Below are 17,680 nucleotides of genomic sequence, written 5' to 3'. Positions count from 1 at the left end.
CATGTTTTAGCTGAAGGATGAATACCTTAAACCTGGAGAGTTGAGACCCGTGTAAAGGGTACCATGCAATATGACTTCAAAGGGTCTTCATTTGCTCACCGAACCTCTCCAATCCTATCACTGCTGCGTTTATGCCCCTGTACACATGCTTGATTCTCTTTTGGAGACATAGCCATCCATAGGTTTTACGATACTTACTAGTCAGGTACATTCTTAGGCGTTTAATATGCGGTGTTGAGTCCATTTCGTTGAGCAAGGAGTAGCTCTTGTTTATTCCATATTTGACTTAAGGAACTTTATCTGTGCTCATTTCAATCTCTGGTTTTATGCAGCACCCCAACTCACCTTTCTCCTTAAGCAAGCGTAAGTTGGTTTTCTAAATTTGAGACCCTGTTCTGCTCTGTAATTCAGTTCCTGTGTAGCCAAGTTTACATTCCGTGTATTACTGATATCTTATGATGTTTCTTTTTCTGTGTGACTTATTTCAGTTAGAATCATCATACCTGAATCCACTCATTGTGATGCTAAGGGCCTGATGACATAGATTTCATTGCTGAGTGATATTGCTTTGTAAGTAAATACCACAACTTTTTTATCCATTTTTCACTTTCTGCGATGTTGAACTTGTACTGTAAACGAGGTTCTTGTAAACAGAGGCGTCCCAAACTTTGGGGTGGCTGTGTCCTTTTGATTTTAATTTCCCTAAGCTATAGGACCATAAGTGGAAGTGCCCTAGGCTCTGTTGCTTTGTTTTTTAGATGTTTCAGGAAACACCATACACTTCTCCCGAGTGTCTGTTTGCAATTTACATCCCGCCCATCAGCATAACAAGGCTCCCAGTTCTCCATGGCCTGTCCTGCCTTTCTGGATTTTACCCTTTTTTCAGATGGCCCTTTTGACCGGGGGGAAGTGAGACTTCATTGTAGTGCAGATTTCCTTTGCAAGCTTGCTTGGTTGGCCAAAAAGGGCGTATGCGTTTTTTCCTGAATATATTCAGGAAAAAACGCATACGCCCTTTTTGGCCAAGTGCATCATTGTGGACGTTCTGCCTCTTTTCCTATGCTTTCAATGCAATTCCAGTCTACCTCCTGAAATTGGTTTCCTGCAATTCTGCCCCGCTTTCAAGTCCTCTTGGCAGCCTTACTTCAGTATATTTTTGGACGATAGCTGTCATTTATAACTCTGCAGGTTTGTGAATTACAGTGCCCCTGAGCTCCTTTCTTCAACTCGCTTTCTTTTGAGCTGGCCGCAACACCGCAGGATGGCTTCAGGCCCTAATCTGGTTCCGGTACGGCACGCTGAGCCTTTGGTTATTTCCTCTTCCTGGTGGGAAATGAGAGTTAAATTTGCCCGTCCAGACACCTCCAGCTAGTCTCTCATTGGTTCTCGCTATTCCTGTTCATCTTCCGCAGAAATTGCAAACTGGGCCAAACAGGAGGTTAAAGGGACTGACTCTCCAAGTCGGGAGAGTGTTAGTAAAGCGTCTGGAATGTTCCACCGAAGTACCAGGGGACGAAAACTGAGACATATTTGAACACGTCTCCCGTTCACACGGTTGATCATACTCTGGGTTCCACATGCATGTTTTAGCTGAAGAAAGAATACCTTAAACCTGGAGAGTTGAGACCCGTGAAATGGGTACCATGCAATATGACTTCAAAGGGTCTTCATTTGCTCACCGAATCTCTCCAATCCTATCACTGCTGCGTTTATGACCCTTGTACACACGCTTGATTCTCTTTTGGAGACATAGCAATCCATAGGTTTTAAGATACTTACTAGTCAGGTATATTCTTAGGCGTTTAATATGGGGTGTGGAGTCCATTTCGTTGAGCAAGGAGTAGCTCTTGTCTATTCCATATTTGGCTTAAGGAACTTTCTCTGTGCTCATTTCAATCTCTGGTTTTATGCAGCACCCCAACTCACCTTTCCACTTAAGCAAGCATAAGTTGGTTTTCTAAATTTGAGACCCTGTTCTGTTTTGTAATTCAGTTCCTCTGTAGCCAACTTTAAATTCCATGTATTAGTGATATTTTTTGATGTTTCTTTTTCTGTGTGACTTATTTCAGTTAGAATCACCATACCCAAATCCACTCATTATGCTGCTACGGGCCTGGTGACATAGATTTCATTGCTGAGTGATATTGCTTTGTACATGAGTACAACAACTTCTTTATCCATTTTTCACTTTCTGTGATATTGAACTTGTACGGTAAACGAGGTTCTTGTAAACAGAGGCGTCCCAAACTTTGGGGTGGCTGTGTCTTTTTGATTTTAATTTCCCTAAGCTATAGGACCATAAGTGGAAGTGCACTAGGCTCTGTTGCTTTGTTTTTTAGATGTTTCAGGAAACACCATACACTTCTCCGGAGTGGCTGTTGGCAATTTACATCCCGCCCATCAGCATAACAAGGCTCCCAGTTCTCCATGTCCTGTCCTGCCTTTCTGGATTTTACACTTTTTTCAGATGGCCCTTTTGACCGGGGGGAAGTGAGACTTCATTGTAGTGCAGATTTCCTTTGCATGCTTGCTTGGTTGGCCAAAAAGGGCGTATGCGTTTTTTCCTGAATATATTCAGGAAAAAACGCATACGCCCTTTTTGGCCAAGTGCATCATTGTGGACGTTCTGCCTCTTTTCCTATGCTTTCAATGCAATTCCAGTCTACCTCCTGAAATCGGTTTCCTGCAATTCTGCCCCGCTTTCAAGTCCTCTTGGCAGCCTTACTTCAGTATATTTTTGGAGGATAGCTCTCATTTATAACTCTGCAGGTTTGTGAATTACAGTGCCCCTGAGCTCCTTTCTTCAACTCGCTTTCTTTTGAGCTGGCCGCAACACCGCAGGATGGCTTCAGGCCCTAATCTGGTTCCGGTACGGCACGCTGAGCCTTTGGTTATTTCCTCTTCCTGGTGGGAAATGAGAGTTAAATTTGCCCGTCCAGACACCTCCAGCTAGCCTCTCATTGGTTCTCGCTATTCCTGTTCATCTTCCGCAGAAATTGCAAACTGGGCCAAACAGGAGGTTAAAGGGACTGACTCTCCAAGTGGGGAGAGTGTTAGTAAAGCGTCTGGAATGTTGCACCCGAGTACCAAGGGAGGAAAACTGAGACATATTTGAACACATCTCCCGTTCACATGGTTGATCATACTCTGGGTTCCACATGCATGTTTTAGCTGAAGGAAGAATACCTAAAATCTGCGTAGTTGAAACCCATGGAATGGGTACCATGCAATATGACTTCAAAGGTCTTCATTTGCTCACTGAACCTCTCCAATCCTATCACTGGTGCGTTTATGCCCCTGTACACATGCTTGATTCTCTTTCGGAGACATAGCAATCTATAGGTTTTAAGATACTTACTAGTCAGGTACATTCTTAGGCGTTTAATATGGGGTGTTGAGTCCATTTCGTTGAGCAAGGAGTAGCTCTTGTCTATTCCATATTTGGCTTAAGGAACTTTATCTGTGCTCATTTCAATCTCTGGTTTTATGCAGCACCCCAACTCACCTTTCCCCTTAAGCAAGCATAAGTTGGTTTTCTAAATTTGAGACCCTGTTCTGTTCTGTAATTCAGTTCCTGTGTAGCCAAGTTTACATTCCGTGTATTACTGATATCTTATGATGTTTCTTTTTCTGTGTGACTTATTTCAGTTAGAATCATCATACCTGAATCCACTCATTGTGCTGCTAAGGGCCTGATGACAGAGATTTCATTGCTGAGTGATATTGCTTTGTAAGTAAATACCACAACTTCTTTATCCATTTTTCACTTTCTGCGATGTTGAACTTGTACTGTAAACGAGGTTCTTGTAAACAGAGCCGTTCCAAACTTTGGGGTGGCTGTGTCTTTTTGATTTTAATTTCCCGAAGCTATAGGACCATAAGTGGAAGTGCCCTAGGCTCTGTTGCTTTGTTTTTTAGATGTTTCAGGAAACACCATACACTTCTCCCAAGTGTCTGTTGGCAATTTACATCCCGCCCATCAGCATAACAATGCTCCCAGTTCTCAATGGCCTGTTGCCTTTCTGGATTTTACACTTTTTTCAGATGGCCCTTTTGACCGGGGAGAAGTGAGACTTCATTGTAGTGCAGATTTCCTTTGCAAGCTTGCTTGGTTGGCCAAAAAGGGCGTATGCGTTTTTTCCTGAATATATTCAGGAAAAAACGCATACACCCTTTTTGGCCAAGTGCATCATTGTGGACGTTCTGCCTCTTTTCCTATGCTTTCAATGCAATTCCAGTCTACCTCCTGAAATCGGTTTCCTGCAATTCTGCCCCGCTTTCAAGTCCTCTTGGCAGCCTTACTTCAGTCTATTTTTGGACGATAGCTGTCATTTATAACTCTGCAGGTTTGTGAATTACAGTGCCCCTGAGCTCCTTTCTTCAACTCGCTTTCTTGTGAGCTGGCCGCAACACCGCAGGATGGCTTCAGGCCCTAATCTGGTTCCGGCCCGGCATGCTGAGCCTTTGGTTAATTCCTCTTCCTGGTGGGAAATGAGAGTTAAATTTGCCCGTCCAGACACCTCCAGCTAGCCTCTCATTGGTTCTCGCTATTCCTGTTCATCTTCCGCAGAAATTGCAAACTGGGCCAAACAGGAGGTTAAAGGGACTGACTCTCCAAGTGGGGAGAGTGTTAGTAAAGCGTCTGGAATGTTGCACCCGAGTACCAGGGGAGGAAAACTGAGACATATTTGAACACGTCTCCCGATCACATGGTTGATCATACTCTAGGTTCCACATGCATGTTTTAGCTGAAGGAAGAATACCTTAAACCTGGGTAGTTGAAACCCGTGGAATAGGTACCATGCAATATGACTTCAAAGGGTCTTCATTTGCTCACCGAACCTCTCCAATCCTATCACTGCTGCGTTTATGCCCCTGTACACATGCTTGATTCTCTTTCGGAGACATAGCAATCCATAGGTTTTAAGATACTTACTAGTCAGGTACATACTTAGGCGTTTAATATGCGGTGTTGAGTCCATTTCATTGAGCAAGGAGTAGCTCTTGTCTATTCCATATTTGGCCTAAGGAACTTTATCTGTGCTCATTTCAATCTCTGGTTTTATGCAGCACCCCAACTCACCTTTCCCCTTAAGCAAGTATAAGTTGGTTTTCTAAATTTGAGACCCTGTTCTGTTTTGGAATGCAGTTCCTGTGTAGCCAAGTTTACATTCCGTGTATTAGTGATATCTTATGATGTTTCTTTTTCTGTGTGACTTATTTCAGTTAGAATCATCGTACCTGAATCCACTCATTATGCTGCTATGGGCCTGATGACATAGATTTAATTGCTGAGTGATACTGCATTGTACGTAAGTACCACAAGTTCTTTATCCATTTTTCACTTTCTGTGATATTGAACTTGTACGGTAAACGAGGTTCTTGTAAACGGAGGCGTCCCAAACTTTGGGGTGGCTGTGTCTTTTTGATTTTAATTTCCCTAAGCTATAGGACCATAAGTGGAAGTGCCCTAGGCTCTGTTGCTTTGTTTTTCAGATGTTTCAGGAAACACCATACACTTCTCCCGAGTGGTTGTTGGCAATTTACATCCCGCCCATCAGCATAACAAGGCTCCCAGTTCTCCATGGCCTGTCCTGCCTTTCTGGATTTTACACTTTTTTCAGATGGCCCTTTTGACCGGGGGGAAGTGAGACTTCATTGTAGTGCAGATTTCCTTTGCAAGCTTGCTTGGTTGGCCAAAAAGGGCGTATGCGTTTTTTCCTGAATATATTCAGGAAAAAACACATATGCCCTTTTTGGCCAAGTGCATCATTGTGGACGTTCTGCCTCTTTTCCTATGCTTTCAATGCAATTCCAGTCTACCTCCTGAAATCGGTTTCCTGCAATTCTGCCCCGCTTTCAAGTCCTCTTGGCAGCCTTACTTCAGTATATTTTTGGACGATAGCTGTCATTTATAACTCTGCAGGTTTGTGAATTACAGTGCCCCTGAGCTCCTTTCTTCAACTCGCTTTCTTTTGAGCTGGCCGCAACACCGCAGGATGGCTTCAGGCCCTAATCTGGTTCCAGCCAGGCATGCTGAGTTTTTGGTTAATTCCTCTTCCTGGTGGGAAATGAGAGTTAAATTTGCCCGTTCAGACACCTCCAGCTAGCCTCTCATTGATTCTCACTATTCCTGTTCATCTTCCGCAGAAATTGCAAACTGGGCCAAACAGGAGGTTAAAGGGACTGACTCTCCAAGTCGGGAGAGTGTTAGTAAAGCGTCTGGAATGTTGCACCCGAGTACCAGGGGAGGAAAACTGAGACATATTTGAACACGTCTCCCGTTCACATGGTTGATCATACTCTGGGTTCCACATGCATGTTTTAGCTGAAGGAGGAAGACCTTAAACCTGGAGAGTTGAGACCCGTGGAATGGGTACCATGCAATATGACTTCAAAGGTCTTCATTTGCTCACCGAACCTCTCCAATCCTATCACTGCTGCGTTTATGCCCCTGTACACACGCTTGATTCTCTTTTGGAGACATAGCAATCCATAGGTTTTAAGATACTTACTAGTCAGGTACATTCTTAGGCGTTTAATATGCGGTGTTGAGTCCATTTCGTTGAGCAAGGAGTAGCTCTTGTCTATTCCATATTTGGCCTAAGGAACTTTATCTGTGCTCATTTTAATCTCTGGTTTTATGCAGCACCCCAACTCACCTTTACCCTTAAGCAAGCATAAGTTGGTTTTCTAAATTTGAGACCCTGTTCTGTTCTGTAATTCAGTTCCTGTGTAGCCAAGTTTCCATTCCGTGTATTACTGATATCTTATGATGTTTCTTTTTCTGTGTGACTTATTTCAGTTAGAATCATCATACCTGAATCCACTCATTGTGCTGCTAAGGGCCTGATGACATAGATTTCATTGCTGAGTGATATTGCTTTGTAAGTGAATACCACAACTTCTTTATCCATTTTTCACTTTCTGCGATGTTGAACTTGTACTGTAAACGAGGTTCTTGTAAACAGAGCCGTTCCAAACTTTGGGGTGGCTGTGTCTTTTTGATTTTAATTTCCCTAAGCTATAGGACCATAAGTGGAAGTGCCCTAGGTTCTGTTGCTTTGTTTTTTAGATGTTTCAGGAAACACCATACACTTCTCCCAAGTGTCTGTTGGCAATTTACATCCCACCCATCTGCATAACAAGGCTCCCAGTTCTCAATGGCCTGTTGCCTTTCTGGATTTTACACTTTTTTCAGATGGCCCTTTTGACCGGGGGGAAGTGAGACTTCATTGTAGTGCAGATTTCCTTTGCAAGCTTGCTTGGTTGGCCAAAAAGGGCGTATGCGTTTTTTCCTGAATATATTCAGGAAAAAACGCATACGCCCTTTTTGGCCAAGTGCATCATTGTGGACATTCTGCCTCTTTTCCTATGCTTTCAATGCAATTCCAGTCTACCTCCTGAAATCGGTTTCCTGCAATTCTGCCCCGCTTTCAAGTCCTCTTGGCAGCCTTACTTCAGTCTATTTTTGGACGATAGCTGTCATTTATAACTCTGCAGGTTTGTGAATTACAGTGCCCCTGAGCTCCTTTCTTCAACTCGCTTTCTTGTGACCTGGCCGCAACACCGCAGGATGGCTTCAGGCCCTAATCTGGTTCCGGCCAGGCATGCTGAGTTTTTGGTTAATTCCTCTTCCTGGTGGGAAATGAGAGTTAAATTTGCCCGTTCAGACACCTCCAGCTAGCCTCTCATTGATTCTCACTATTCCTGTTCATCTTCCGCAGAAATTGCAAACTGGGCCAAACAGGAGGTTAAAGGGACTGACTCTCCAAGTCGGGAGAGTGTTAGTAAAGCGTCTGGAATGTTGCACCCGAGTACCAGGGGAGGAAAACTGAGACATATTTGAACACGTCTCCCGTTCACATGGTTGATCATACTCTGGGTTCCACATGCATGTTTTAGCTGAAGGAAGAATACCTTAAACCTGGAGAGTTGAGACCCGTGGAATGGGTACCATGCAATATGACTTCAAAGGGTCTTCATTTGCTCACCGAACCTCTCCAATCCTATCACTGCTGCGTTTATGCCCCTGTACACACGCTTGATTCTCTTTTGGAGACATAGCAATCCATAGGTTTTAAGATACTTACTAGTCAGGTACATTCTTAGGCGTTTAATATGCGGTGTTGAGTCCATTTCGTTGAGCAAGGAGTAGCTCTTGTCTATTCCATATTTGGCCTAAGGAACTTTATCTGTGCTCATTTCAATCTCTGGTTTTATGCAGCACCCCAACTCACCTTTACCCTTAAGCAAGCATAAGTTGGTTTTCTAAATTTGAGAACCTGTTCTGTTCTGTAATTCAGTTCCTGTGTAGCCAAGTTTACATTCCGTGTATTACTGATATCTTATGATGTTTCATTTTCTGTGTGACTTATTTCAGTTAGAATCATCATACCTGAATCCACTCATTGTGATGCTAAGGGCCTGATGACATAGATTTCATTGCTGAGTGATATTGCTTTGTAAGTAAATACCACAACTTCTTTATCCATTTTTCACTTTCTGCGATGTTGAACTTGTACTGTAAACGAGGTTCTTGTAAACAGAGGCGTCCCAAACTTTGGGGTGGCTGTGTCTTTTTGGTTTTAATTTCCCTAAGCTATAGGACCGTAAGTGGCAGTGCCCTAGGCTCTGTTGCTTTGTTTTTTAGATGTTTCAGGAAACACCATACACTTCTCCCAAGTGTCTGTTGGCAATTTACATCCCGCCCATCAGCATAACAAGGCTCCCAGTTCTCCATGGCCTGTCCTGCCTTTCTGGATTTTACACTTTTTTCAGATGGCCCTTTTGACCGGGGGGAAGTGAGACTTCATTGTAGTGCAGATTTCCTTTGCAAGCTTGCTTGGTTGGCCAAAAAGGGCGTATGCGTTTTTTCCTGAATATATTCAGGAAAAAACGTATACGCCCTTTTTGGCCAAGTGCATCATTGTGGACGTTCTGCCTCTTTTCCTATGCTTTCAATGCAATTCCAGTCTACCTCCTGAAATCGGTTTCCTGCAATTCTGCCCCGCTTTCAAGTCCTCTTGGCAGCCTTACTTCAGTCTATTTTTGGACGATAGCTGTCATTTATAACTCTGCAGGTTTGTGAATTACAGTGCCCCTGAGCTCCTTTCTTCAACTCGCTTTCTTGTGACCTGGCCGCAACACCGCAGGATGGCTTCAGGCCCTAATCTTGTTCCGGCCCGGCATGCTGAGCCTTTGGTTAATTCCTCTTCCTGGTGGGAAATGAGAGTTAAATTTGCCCGTCCAGACACCTCCAGCTAGCCTCTCATTGGTTCTCGCTATTCCTGTTCATCTTCCGCAGAAATTGCAAACTGGGCCAAACAGGAGGTTAAAGGGACTGACTCTCCAAGTGGGGAGAGTGTTAGTAAAGCGTCTGGAATGTTGCACCCGAGTACCAGGGGAGGAAAACTGAGACATATTTGAACACGTCTCCCGATCACATGGTTGATCATACTCTAGGTTCCACATGCATGTTTTAGCTGAAGGAAGAATACCTAAAACCTGGGTAGTTGAAACCCGTGGAATGGGTACCATGCAATATGACTTCAAAGGGTCTTCATTTGCTCACCGAACCTCTCCAATCCTATCTCTGCTGCGTTTATGCCCCTGTACACATGCTTGATTCTCTTTCGGAGACATAGCAATCCATAGGTTTTAAGATACTTACTAGTCATGTACATTCTTAGGCGTTTAATATGGGGTGTTGACTCCATTTCGTTGAGCAAGGAGTAGCTCTTGTCTATTCCATATTTGGCTTAAGGAACTTTATCTGTGCTCATTTCAATCTCTGGTTTTATGCAGCACCCCACCTCACCTTTACCCTTAAGCAAGCATAAGTTGGTTTTCTAAATTTGAGACCCTGTTCTGTTCTGTAATTCAGTTCCTGTGTAGCCAAGTTTACATTCCGTGTATTACTGATATCTTATGATGTTTCTTTTTCTGTGTGACTTACTTCAGTTAGAATCATAATTCCTGAATCCACTCATTGTGCTGCTAAGGGCCTGATGACACAGATTTCATTGCTGAGTGATATTGCTTTGTAAGTAAATACCGCAACTTCTTTATCCATTTTTCACTTTCTGCGATGTTGAACTTGTACTGTAAACGAGGTTCTTGTAAACAGAGGCGTCCCAAACTTTGGGGTGGCTGTGTTTTTGATTTTAATTTCCCTAAGCTATAGGACCATAAGTGGAAGTGCCCTAGGCTCTGTTGCTTTGTTTTTTAGATGTTTCAGGAAACACCATACACTTCTCCCGAGTGTCTGTTGGCAATTTACATCCCGCCCATCAGCATAACAAGGCTCCCAGTTCTCCATGGCCTGTCCTGCCTTTCTGGATTTTACACTTTTTTCAGATGGCCCTTTTGACCGGGGGGAAGTGAGACTTCATTGTAGTGCAGATTTCCTTTGCAAGCTTGCTTGGTTGGCCAAAAAGGGCGTATGCGTTTTTTCCTGAATATATTCAGGAAAAAACGCATACGCCCTTTTTGGCCAAGTGCATCATTGTGGACGTTCTGCCTCTTTTCCTATGCTTTCAGTGCAATTCCAGTCTACCTCCTGAAATCGGTTTCCTGCAATTCTGCCCCGCTTTCAAGTCCTCTTGGCAGCCTTACTTCAGTCTATTTTTGGACGATAGCTGTCATTTATAACTCTGCAGGTTTGTGAATTACAGTGCCCCTGAGCTCCTTTCTTCAACTCGCTTTCTTGTGACCTGGCCGCAACACCGCAGGATGGCTTCAGGCCCTAATCTGGTTCCGGCCCGGCACACTGATCCTTTGGTTAATTCCTCTTCCTGGTGGGAAATGAGAGTTAAATTTGCCCGTCCAGACACCTCCAGCTAGCCTCTCATTGGTTCTCACTATTCCTGTTCATCTTCCGCAGAAATTGCAAACTGGGCCAAACAGGAGGTTAAAGGGACTGACTCTCCAAGTGGGGAGAGTGTTAGTAAAGCGTCTGGAATGTTGCACCCGAGTACCAGGGGAGGAAAACTGAGACATATTTGAACACATCTCCCGATCACATGGTTGATCATACTCTAGGTTCCACATGCATGTTTTAGCTGAAGGAAGAATACCTTAAACCTGGGTAGTTGAAACCCGTGGAATGGGTACCATGCAATATGACTTCAAAGGGTCTTCATTTGCTCACTGAACCTCTCCAATCCTATCACTGCTGCGTTTATGCCCCTGTACACATGCTTGATTCTCTTTCGGAGACATAGCAATCCATAGGTTTTAAGATACTTACTAGTCAGGTACATTCTTAGGCGTTTAATATGGGGTGTTGAGTCCATTTCGTTGAGCAAGGAGTAGCTCTTGTCTATTCCATATTTGGCTTAAGGAACTTTATCTGTGCTCATTTCAATCTCTGGTTTTATGCAGCACCCCAACTCACCTTTCCCCTTAAGCAAGCATAAGTTGGTTTTCTAAATTTGAGACCCTGTTCTGTTCTGTAATTCAGTTCCTGTGTAGCCAAGTTTCCATTCCGTGTATTACTGATATCTTATGATGTTTCTTTTTCTGTGTGACTTATTTCAGTTAGAATCATCATACCTGAATCCACTCATTGTGCTGCTAAGGGCCTGATTACATAGATTTCATTGCTGAGTGATATTGCTTTGTAAGTGAATACCACAACTTCTTTATCCATTTTTCACTTTCTGCGATGTTGAACTTGTACTGTAAACGAGGATCTTGTAAACAGAGCCGTTCCAAACTTTGGGGTGGCTGTGTCTTTTTGATTTTAATTTCCCTAAGCTATAGGACCATAAGTGGAAGTGCCCTAGGCTCTGTTGCTTTGTTTTTTAGATGTTTCAGGAAACACCATACACTTCTCCCGAGTGGTTGTTGGCAATTTACATCCCGCCCATCAGCATAACAAGGCTCCCAGTTCTCCATGGCCTGTCCTGCCTTTCTGGATTTTACACTTTTTTCAGATGGCCCTTTTGACCGGGGGGAAGTGAGACTTCATTGTAGTGCAGATTTCCTTTGCAAGCTTGCTTGGTTGGCCAAAAAGGGCGTATGCGTTTTTTCCTGAATATATTCAGGAAAAAACGCATACGCCCTTTTTGGCCAAGTGCATCATTGTGGACGTTCTGCCTCTTTTCCTATGCTTTCAATGCAATTCCAGTCTACCTCCTGAAATCGGTTTCCTGCAATTCTGCCCCGCTTTCAAGTCCTCTTGGCAGCCTTACTTCAGTCTATTTTTGGACGATAGCTGTCATTTATAACTCTGCAGCTTTGTGAATTACAGTGCCCCTGAGCTCCTTTCTTCAACTTGCTTTCTTGTGACCTGGCCGCAACACCGCAGGATGGCTTCAGGACCTAATTGGGTTCCGGCACGGCACGCTGAGCCTTTGGTTATTTCCTCTTCCTGGTGGGAAATGAGAGTTAAATTTGCCCGTCCAGACACCTCCAGCTAGTCTCTCATTGGTTCTCGCTATTCCTGTTCATCTTCCGCAGAAATTGCAAACTGGGCCAAACAGGAGGTTAAAGGCGCTGACTCTCCAAGTGGGGAGAGTGTTAGTAAAGCATCTGGAATGTTGCACCCGAGTACCAGGGGAGGAAAACTGAGACATATTTGAACACGTCTCCCATTCACATGGTTGATCATACTTGGGTTCCACATGGATGTTTTAGCTGAAGGAAGAATACCTTAAACCTGGAGAGTTAAGACCCGTGTAATGGGTACCATGCAATATGACTTCAAAGGGTCTTCATTTGCTCACCGAACCTCTCCAATCCTATCACTGCTGCGTTTATGCCCCTGTACACATGCTTGATTCTCTTTCGGAGACATAGCAATCCATAGGTTTTAAGATACTTACTAGTCAGGTACATTCTTAGGCGTTTAATATGCGATGCTGAGTCCATTTCATTGAGCAAGGAGTAGCTCTTTTTTATTCCATATTTGACTTAAGGAACTTTATCTGTGCTCATTTCAATCTCTGGTTTTATGCAGCACCCCACCTCACCTTTACCCTTAAGCAAGCATAAGTTGGTTTTCTAAATTTGAGACCCTGTTCTGTTCTGTAATTCAGTTCCTGTGTAGCCAAGTTTACATTCCGTGTATTACTGATATCTTATGATGTTTCTTTTCTGTGTGACTTACTTCAGTTAGAATCATCATACCTGAATCCACTCATTGTGCTGCTAAGGGCCTGATGACAGAGATTTCATTGCTGAGTGATATTGCTTTGTAAGTAAATACCACAACTTCTTTATCCATTTTTCACTTTCTGCGATGTTGAACTTGTACTGTAAACGAGGTTCTTGTAAACAGAGGCGTCCCAAACTTTGGGGTGGCTGTGTTTTTGATTTTAATTTCCCTAAGCTATAGGACCATAAGTGGCAGTGCCCTAGGCTCTGTTGCTTTGTTTTTTAGATGTTTCAGGAAACACCATACACTTCTCCCGAGTGTCTGTTGGCAATTCACATCCCGCCCATCAGCATAACAAGGCTCCCAGTTCTCCATGGCCTGTCCTACCTTTCTGGATTTTACACTTTTTTCAGATGGCCCTTTTGACCGCGGGGAAGTGAGACTTCATTGTAGTGCAGATTTCCTTTGCAAGCTTGCTTGGTTGGCCAAAAAGGGCGTATGCGTTTTTTCCTGAATATATTCAGGAAAAAACGCATACGCCCTTTTTGGCCAAGTGCATCATTGTGGACGTTCTGCCTCTTTTCCTATGCTTTCAGTGCAATTCCAGTCTACCTCCTGAAATCGGTTTCCTGCAATTCTGCCCCGCTTTCAAGTCCTCTTGGCAGCCTTACTTCAGTCTATTTTTGGACGATAGCTGTCATTTATAACTCTGCAGGTTTGTGAATTACAGTGCCCCTGAGCTCCTTTCTTCAACTCGCTTTCTTGTGACCTGGCCGCAACACCGCAGGATGGCTTCAGGCCCTAATCTGGTTCCGGCCCTGCACACTGAGCCTTTGGTTAATTCCTCTTCCTGGTGGGAAATGAGAGTTAAATTTGCCCGTCCAGACACCTCCAGCTAGCCTCTCATTGGTTCTCACTATTCCTGTTCATCTTCCGCAGAAATTGCAAACTGGGCCAAACAGGAGGTTAAAGGCGCTGACTCTCCAAGTGGGGAGAGTGTTAGTAAAGCATCTGGAATGTTGCACCCGAGTACCAGGGGAGGAAAACTGAGACATATTTGAACAAATCTCCCGATCACATGGTTGATCATACTCTAGGTTCCACATGCATGTTTTAGCTGAAGGAAGAATACCTTAAACCTGGGTAGTTGAAACCCGTGGAATGGGTACCATGCAATATGACTTCAAAGGGTCTTCATTTGCTCACCGAACCTCTCCAATCCTATCACTGCTGCGTTTATGCCCCTGTACACATGCTTGATTCTCTTTCGGAGACATAGCAATCCATAGGTTTTAAGATACTTACTAGTCAGGTACATTCTTAGGCGTTTAATATGGGGTGTTGAGTCCATTTCGTTGAGCAAGGAGTAGCTCTTGTCTATTCCATATTTGGCTTAAGGAACTTTATCTGTGCTCATTTCAATCTCTGGTTTTATGCAGCACCCCAACTCACCTTTACCCTTAAGCAAGAATAAGTTGGTTTTCTAAATTTGAGACCCTGTTCTGTTCTGTAATTCAGTTCCTGTGTAGCCAAGTTTACATTCCGTGTATTACTGATATCTTATGATGTTTCTTTTTCTGTGTGACTTATTTCAGTTAGAATCATCATACCTGAATCCACTCATTGTGCTGCTAAGGGCCTGATGACATAGATTTCATTGCTGAGTGATATTGCTTTTTAAGTAAATACCACAACTTCTTTATCCATTTTTCACTTTCTGCGATGTTGAACTTGTACTGTAAATGAGGTTCTTGTAAACAGAGCCGTTCCAAACTTTGGGGTGGCTGTGTCTTTTTGATTTTAATTTCCCTAAGCTATAGGACCATAAGTGGAAGTGCCCTAGGTTCTGTTGCTTTGTTTTTTAGATGTTTCAGGAAACACCATACACTTCTCCCGAGTGGTTGTTGGCAATTTACATCCCGCCCTTCAGCATAACAAGGCTCCCAGTTCTCCATGGCCTGTCCTGCCTTTCTGGATTTTACACTTTTTTCAGATGGCCCTTTTGACCGGGGGGAAGTGAGACTTCATTGTAGTGCAGATTTCCTTTGCAAGCTTGCTTGGTTGGCCAAAAAGGGCGTATGCGTTTTTTCCTGAATATATTCAGGAAAAAACGCATACGCCCTTTTTGGCCAAGTGCATCATTGTGGACGTTCTGCCTCTTTTCCTATGCTTTCAATGCAATTCCAGTCTACCTCCTGAAATCGGTTTCCTGCAATTCTGCCCCGCTTTCAAGTCCTCTTGGCAGCCTTACTTCAGTCTATTTTTGGACGATAGCTGTCATTTATAACTCTGCAGGTTTGTGAATTACAGTGCCCCTGAGCTCCTTTCTTCAACTTGCTTTCTTGTGACCTGGCCGCAACACCGCAGGATGGCTTCAGGACCTAATTGGGTTCCGGCACGGCACGCTGAGCCTTTGGTTATTTCCTCTTCCTGGTGGGAAATGAGAGTTAAATTTGCCCGTCCAGACACCTCCAGCTAGCCTCTCATTGGTTCTCGCTATTCCTGTTCATCTTCCGCAGAAATTGCAAACTGGGCCAAACAGGAGGTTAAAGGGACTGACTCTCCAAGTGGGGAGAGTGTTAGTAAAGCGTCTGGAATGTTGCACCCGAGTACCAGGGGAGGAAAACTGAGACATATTTGAACACATCTCCCGATCACATGGTTGATCATACTCTAGGTTCCACATGCATGTTTTAGCTGAAGGAAGAATACCTAAAACCTGGGTAGTTGAAACCCGTGGAATGGGTACCATGCAATATGACCTCAAAGGGTCTTCATTTGCTCACCGAACCTCTCCAATCCTATCACTGCTGCGTTTATGCCCCTGTACACATGCTTGATTCTCTTTCGGAGACATAGCAATCCATAGGTTTTAAGATACTTACTAGTCAGGTACATTCTTAGGCGTTTAATATGGGGTGTTGAGTCCATTTCGTTGAGCAAGGAGTAGCTCTTGTCTATTCCATATTTGGCTTAAGGAACTTTATCTGTGCTCATTTCAATCTCTGGCTTTATGCAGCACCCCAACTCACCTTTCCCCTAAGCAAGCATAAGTTGGTTTTCTAAATTTGAGACCCTGTTCTGTTTTGGAATGCAGTTCCTGTGTAGCCAAGTTTACATTCCGTGTATTAGTGATATCTTATGATGTTTCTTTTTCTGTGTGACTTATTTCAGTTAGAATCATCGTACCTGATTTCACTCATTGTGATGCTAAGGGCCTGATGACACAGATTTCATTGCTGAGTGATATTGCTTTGTAAGTAAATACCACAACTTCTTTATCCATTTTTCACTTTCTGCGATGTTGAACTTGTACTGTAAACGAGGTTCTTGTAAACAGAGCCGTTCCAAACTTTGGGGTGGATGTGTCTTTTTCATTTTAATTTCACTAAGCTATAGGACCATAAGTGGAAGTGCCCTAGGTTCTGTTGCTTTGTTTTTTAGATGTTTCAGGAAACACCATACACTTCTCCCGAGTGGTTGTTGGCAATTTACATCCCGCCCATCAGCATAACAAGGCTCCCAGTTCTCCATGGCCTGTCCTGCCTTTCTGGATTTTACACTTTTTTCAGATGGCCCTTTTGACCGGGGGGAAGTGAGACTTCATTGTAGTGCAGATTTCCTTTGCAAGCTTGCTTGGTTGGCCAAAAAGGGCGTATGCGTTTTTTCCTGAATATATTCAGGAAAAAACGCATACGCCCTTTTTGGCCAAGTGCATCATTGTGGACGTTCTGCCTCTTTTCCTATGCTTTCAATGCAATTCCAGTCTACCTCCTGAAATCGGTTTCCTGCAATTCTGCCCCGCTTTCAAGTCCTCTTGGCAGCCTTACTTCAGTGTATTTTTGGACGATAGCTGTCAATTATAACTCTGCAGGTTTGTGAATTACAGTGACCCTGAGCTCCTTTCTTCAACTCGCTTTCTTGTGACCTGGCCGCAACACCGCAGGATGGCTTCAGGCCCTAATCTGGTTCCGGCCCGGCATGCTGAGCCTTTGGTTAATTCCTCTTCCTGGTGGGAAATGAGAGTTAAATTTGCCCGTCCAGACACCTCCAGCTAGCCTCTCATTGGTTCTCGCTATTCCTGTTCATCTTCCGCAGAAATTGCAAACTGGGCCAAACAGGAGGTTAAAGGGACTGACTCTCCAAGTGGGGAGAGTGTTAGTAAAGCGTCTGGAATGTTGCACCCGAGTACCAGGGGAGGAAAACTGAGACATATTTGAACACGTCTCCCGATCACATGGTTCATCATACTCTAGGTTCCACATGCATGTTTTAGCTGAAGGAAGAATACCTTAAACCTGGGTAGTTGAAACCCGTGGAATGGGTACCATGCAATATGACTTCAAAGGGTCTTCATTTGCTCACCGAACCTCTCCAATCCTATCACTGCTGCGTTTATGCCCCTGTACACATGCTTGATTCTCCTTCGGAGACATAGCAATCCATAGGTTTTAAGATACTTACAAGTCAGGTACATTCTTAGGCGTTTAATATGCGGTGTTGAGTCCATTTCGTTGAGCAAGAAGTAGCTCTTGTCTATTCCATATTTGGCTTAAGGAACTTTATCTGTGCTCATTT

General features: G+C 43.8%; 1 long non-coding RNA gene across 1 annotated transcript in view; it reads left to right on the top strand.

The window, feature by feature from the left end:
• Positions 1–17,680, top strand: part of LOC307181431 — a 103,911-nt gene that overhangs the window by 71,773 nt on the left and 14,458 nt on the right. Inside the window, exon 2 of the long non-coding RNA XR_013826761.1 lies at positions 14,702–14,783. This is a non-coding gene — a long non-coding RNA (uncharacterized lncRNA). The remainder of the gene's footprint in view (positions 1–14,701; positions 14,784–17,680) is intronic.

This window comes from Stenella coeruleoalba (genome assembly GCF_951394435.1).
Source record: "Stenella coeruleoalba genome assembly, contig: scaffold_92, whole genome shotgun sequence".
In the NCBI taxonomy this organism is placed as follows: Eukaryota; Metazoa; Chordata; class Mammalia; order Artiodactyla; family Delphinidae; genus Stenella; species Stenella coeruleoalba.
This window is presented reverse-complemented; position numbering and strand designations above follow the sequence as displayed.